This window comes from Prionailurus bengalensis, chromosome A1 (assembly GCF_016509475.1).
Source record: "Prionailurus bengalensis isolate Pbe53 chromosome A1, Fcat_Pben_1.1_paternal_pri, whole genome shotgun sequence".
NCBI classification, from domain to species: domain Eukaryota; kingdom Metazoa; phylum Chordata; class Mammalia; order Carnivora; family Felidae; genus Prionailurus; species Prionailurus bengalensis.
In genome coordinates this window covers 136616483-136622380 of record NC_057343.1, presented here as the reverse complement: position 1 = coordinate 136622380, position 5898 = coordinate 136616483, and the positions used below count along the sequence as shown (strand labels likewise).

Here is a 5898-nt window from a genome sequence, read left to right as displayed (position 1 = left end):
TGGGTGGCTATCTTTTAAGTTCATTGCAGAATAAAGTAAAAGTGATCCCTTAAAGTAAAAGTTAAGACTGAAGATAAAACATCAGAGTTTTTCATTTTTATTTCTTTGCTTAAAAAACAAACACACAGGGGCTCTTGGGCGGCTCAGTCATTTGAGCTTCTGACTCTTGATTTCAGCTCAGGTCATGGATCACAGGGTCATGGGATTGAGCCCCGTGTAGGGCTCCATGCTGAGTGTGCAGTCTGCTGAAGATTCTCTCTCTCTCTCTCTCTCTGCCCCTCTCCCCCGCTCACCCTCCCCCCTCCCCCGATCTCAAACACACACACACACACACACACACACACACACACACACACACAAAGAAATGGTAATACTTACACTCTACAAAAACTGGAAGGTACAAAAGGGTATACTGGAAAGGTAGGTTTCCCTTCCATGCCACCCCTTATTCTTCAGCCATCCCCTCCCTTTAAGAAGTAATGTTTCTGGTTTCCTAAGTCTCTTTTGGAGAGATTTTATGCCTGCAAAGTATGTATGTTTGTGTACTTTAGTTGCTTTAAGCATGTGGTAGCATATTATATACACTCTTCTGTATCTTCTTATTTTCATTTAATATATTTTGGAGAGTATATCATCTCATAACATACAGACCTCCCTATTCTTTCAAATTAAGATAAAATTTTACACATAGTCTTTTTAAATTTTTATTTATTTACTTGTTTGTTTATTTATTAAGAGAGAGAGCGTGGGGGCCCTGGGTGGCTCAGTCGGTTAAGTGTCCGACTTTGGCTCAGGTCATGGTCTCGCGGTTTGTGAGTTCAAGTCCCGTGTTGGGTTCTGTGCTCACAGCTCAGAGCCTAGAGCCTGCTTTGGATTCTGTGTCTCCCTCTCTCTGCCCCTGCCCCCCCTAAAGAAATAAATAAATAAACCTTTAAAACAAAACAAAACAAAACAAAAAAAAAAGAGAGAGCATGGGGGAGGGGCAGAGAGGGAGAGAAAGAATCTCAAGCAGGATCTACACCCAGTGCAGAGCCCAACATGGGGTGGGGCTCGATCTCATGCCAATGAGATCATGACCTGAGCCAAAATCAAGGGTTGGACGCTTAACTGACTGAGCCACACAGGTGCCCCCAAATTTGTCACTTTAAAGTGCATAATTGGGTGCGTGGGTGGCTCAGTTAAGTGTCTAACTCTAGGTTTCAGCTCAGGTCACAATCTCACATTTTGTGGGTTCGAGCCCCACATCGGGCTCCACACTAAATAGCACAGAGCCTATTTGGGATTCTTTCTCTTCCTCTCTCTCTGCCCCTCCCCTGCTCACTTGCACTCTCACCCAAAAAATAAACTTTAAAAAAAAGTGCACAACTAGCTGGCTTTTATTATACTCACAAGATTGTGTAATCATCATACTTCAACCATCACTATCTAATTCCATACGTAACATTTTTATTACCCCACCTAGAAAAAGTCCAGTACTGTTAGCAGTCACTTTCCATTTTTCCCATCTCCTAGCCCCTTGGAATCACTAGTTTACTTTGTCTGTATGGTTTTTGCATATTCTGGGCATTTCATATAAATGGAATCATACAATATGTAGCCTTTTATGTCTGGCTTCTTTGACTTAGCATATTGTTTCCAAGGTCATCCATATTGCAGCCTCTACTGGTAGGTACCTGGTTCCTTTTTATCAAGTAATATTCCACTGTACGTACCACTTCTTGTTTATCCATTCCATCATTTGCACAATTGGGTTGTATCCTTTCTGGGTCTTATGAATTATGTTATGAACATTTGTATACAGGTTTTTGTGTAGATGTAGGTTTTCAATTCTTGTGTATAGAGGGAAATTTCTGGGTCCTTTCGCAACTGAGTTTAACTTTTTGCGAAAAGACCAAACTGTTTTGCAAAATGGTTGCATTACTTTATATTCCCCTCCCCCTGTCTATGTAGTAGGGATCTAATTTCTCCACATCCATGCCAGTACCTGCTAGATGAACACTTGTTCATCTAATAGCCATCCTGTGCATGTATAGTGATATTTCATATTAGTCTTGATTTATATTTCCCTGATGACTATTGATGTACCTACTAGTCATTCATACATCTTCTTTGGATCCCTAATTTTTTTTTTTTTTAAGTTTTATTTAAGTAATCTTTACATCCAATGTGGGCTTGAGCTCACGATCCTGAGATTAAGTCACATGCTCTTCCAACTGAGCCAGCCAGGCACCCCTGGATCCCTAATCTTTTTAAAGTTTGCACATAAGTCCATATAGGAGTGCTATGATTGGTTTAATCTGTCCCTTACTGATAGACTTTTAGGTTGTTTCCAGCTTTTTACTATTACAATATTACCAAGAATGGTAAGAAAGAAGGGTACCTGAGAGACTCAGTTGGTTAAGCCTCTGACTTTTGATCTCAGATCAGGTCATGATCTCATGGTTCATCGGATCAAGCCCCACGTCAGGCTCTGCACTGACAGCAAGGAGCCTGCTTGGGATTCTCTTTCCCTCTCTGCCCCTCTCCTGCTCACACGCTCTCTCTCAAAATAAATAAACTTAAAAAAAAAGGGGGGTAAGAAAGAATAACATGTATATTACATGTATATATTACATGTATCTTACATGCCAAGCACTCTTAAATACATTTCAAAAGTGAGCTCTATTAATCCACATGATACCATCTGAGGTAGGTATTATTATTTCCATTACAGGTGATGGAAACAGGGCACAGAATGAAGTGACACAGTCAAGATCACAGCTAGGAAGTATCAGAGTCAGGAGTCTATCTTAGCAGGCTCTTACCCATTAAGTTATACTGCTTAATGTACATGGAACTTGGCACATGAGTAAGTTTATCTGTCCAGTAAATTCCTGAGTAAATTGTAAGCAAAGATAACATTTAGTACATTCATTTTAATAATCATATTGCCTATTATATACATGCAAGACTCCAACCAAATAACTGGTGGGGAAAGCCTCAAGTTCTTGACCTTCAGATGATCATAACCTAGTATACAAGGAAGATATACATACAAATGGACCCTTTAGACAAATCAGGTAGACTGTAGCAAATGCCCTACTGGAGATTCTAACATAGAGAATAAAAGAGATAACTGTTTCCTACTATGAATATCAGAAAAGGATAAATGCTATAGGATGCAGGGCTTTGAAGAATGAGTATAGAGATAGAGAAGAGAATTACTCAGACTAAGATAATAGCACATAGGTGCTATCCAGTCAAATCACATATAAAATGAGGATAATTACATCATAGGGCTATTGTAAGGATTAAATAAACAGTGTTTGGCACATACTGTTATTATTTTTAGTAATATTAATGGCTGTTTTGAGAAGACAATGTTTTTTTCATTACTAGAATTCACTAAATTATCAAGTGGTTGCTAATTAGCTTAACAGTAAAACTGACTCAAAGATTTTCCTTCAACAGAAGGGAGATTATTATCTAAAAGGGAATCTAATACAGAGCTATACACCTTTCGGGAATTTTAATTAAATATTAATTAAATATTAATATAATTAAATTAAATATTAATATACTCATTTCAGCTCTAGGTTTTTATTTGAAACTAGTGATAGTGCTTTAACATGTTGTTACAATTATTTGAAGGTTGTAGGAATAACCCCATTTACTGTTTGTCTTTACTGGTTTTATTCAACCTACTTGTTTGGTTTTTAACTTAAGTAGATTGGTTTAAAATAAACCTAAGGAGGGGCACCTGGGTGGCTCCGTTAAACGTCAGACTTCAGCTCAGGTCATGATCCCACGGTTCATGAGTTCAAGCCCCACGTTGGGCTCTGTGCTGACAGCTCAGAGCCTGGAGCCTGCTTCAGATTCTATGTCTCCCTCTCTCTGCCCCTCCCCTGCTCATGCTCTGTCTCAAAAATAAAAAACATTAAAAAAATTTTTTTAATAAAAAAAATAATAAAACAAACCTAAGGAGATAAAAAGTATTCTAAATTTTAAATCATTTTATGTTTCTGTAAATAAGACTTCTTAATAAGATATATTTTGTTCCTTGTGAGTACCTTAACAAGCTTTGAAGTGTGTATAACCACTGATTGTTTTCCTTATGCCCACTCTTGTTGGTATATTTTTTATTTTTGTGGGCGTTTAAAAGGGATTTTGCCTCACTTCATCTGTATTTCTTTTGAATGTTCTACCACCAATCCCTACCAACATTTAAATTTGTTAGTTTCTAACAAAAAGTCATAGGGGTCAGGGGTCCCTGGGTGGCTCAGTCAGTTAAGTGTCTGACTTTAGCTGAGGTCATGATCTCGGGGTTCATGAGTTTGAGCCCTACATCAGCTCTCGGCTGTCAACACAGAGCCTGTTTCTGATCCTCTGTCTCCCTCTTTCTCTGCCACTTCCCTGCTTGCTCTTTATCTCTCTCAAAAATAAACATTTTTTTAAAAATCTTAAGAAAAAAAAGTCATAGGGGTAAAAACTGCCAAGAAGCATTTATCCTTTCCTATGGAGTGGGGAGAGTCCAAGGTAAAAAAAGAATCACGGTTCTTAGTAACTTTTTTTTTAAATGTTTATTTATTTTGAGAGAGAGAGAGAGACAGAGGACAAGCAGGGGAGGAGCAGTGAGAGAGAGAGACAGAGAATCCCAAGCAGACTCCACGCTGTCAGCTGAGAGCCCAACGCAAGGCTCAAACTCATAAACTGTGAGAGCATGATCTGCACCAAAATCAAGAGTCGGATGCTTAACCGACTCTGTCACCCAGGCATCCCAGTTCTTAGTAGTGAAAAACAACATCCTGAAAATCATTTATATATACGTATTTATATGTATAAATCGGCTTTTATTTAAAATTTAGTTCCTTAACACTTTTGATGACATAAATCCCTTTGACAGTCTGATATAAGCTATGAACCCACTTCCTCTAAGTAATACAGATATACATATTTATGTTTTTCAAAGACTCAAAGACCCTTGAAATCCATTCAGAGGTTTGTTGTTTAAGGAATTTATTATTATGGAAGGGAGGATTCAAAAAAATATAATTTGTTACACGAGGCTAGCGAATAAAAAGCCAAGTGATCATTTGCTCATCCTGGGGATCCTCACCAGTGCATTAAGCAGAAAATAAATAAAAGACATACAGAGCTGTAAGGAAAAAAATAAGGTATTCTCAGGTAACATGATAATCTATGTAGAAATTCCAAAGAGAATCCATACAAAAACTACTTGAACTAATAAGTGACGTTAACAAAGTCACAGGATATAAGACCAATACACAAAAACTACTGCATTTCCATATAGCAGTGACAAACAATTGGAAATTAAGATTAGAACAATACCATTTACAATAGTACCAAAAACATGACCTACTTAGGTTAAATCTAACAAAATATTTGCAAGATCTGCATACTGAAAATTCAAATGAAAGAAATCAAAGATCCAAAAAAGATGTATAAACCATGTTCATGAAATCGAATATTCAATATTATTAACATGACAATTTTCCCCAAATTGATCTGTTAATCCAGCCCCAATCAAAATGCCAGCATACTCTTCTAAAGTAAAAGTTGCTGGGCGCCTGGGTGGCTCAGTCGGCTAAGTATCCGACTTCAGCTCAGGTCACAATCTCACAGTTCGTGGGTTCGAGCCCCGCATCAGGCTCTGTGCTGACCACTCAGAGCCTAGAGCCTGTTTCAGATTCTGTGTCTCCCTCTCTCTCTGACCCTCCCCCGTTCATGCTCTATCTCTCTCTGTCTTAAAAATAAATAAACGTTAAAAAAAAATTTTAAAGTAAAAGTTGCTGAGTGCCCATTTTGGCAGCACATACACTAAAATTGGAACAATAGTGAACTTTAGCATGGCCTCTGAACAAAGATGCCACGCAAATTTGTGAAGTGTTCCATAATAAA

The 5898-nt window shown here is 38.0% G+C and overlaps 1 non-coding gene across 1 annotated transcript; it reads left to right on the top strand.

Moving 5' to 3' along the window:
- The first annotated feature begins 5793 nt into the window (after positions 1 to 5793).
- LOC122496577 lies at positions 5794 to 5898 on the top strand. Its single transcript, XR_006300863.1, has one exon. It is a non-coding gene; the product is annotated as a U6 spliceosomal RNA (small nuclear RNA).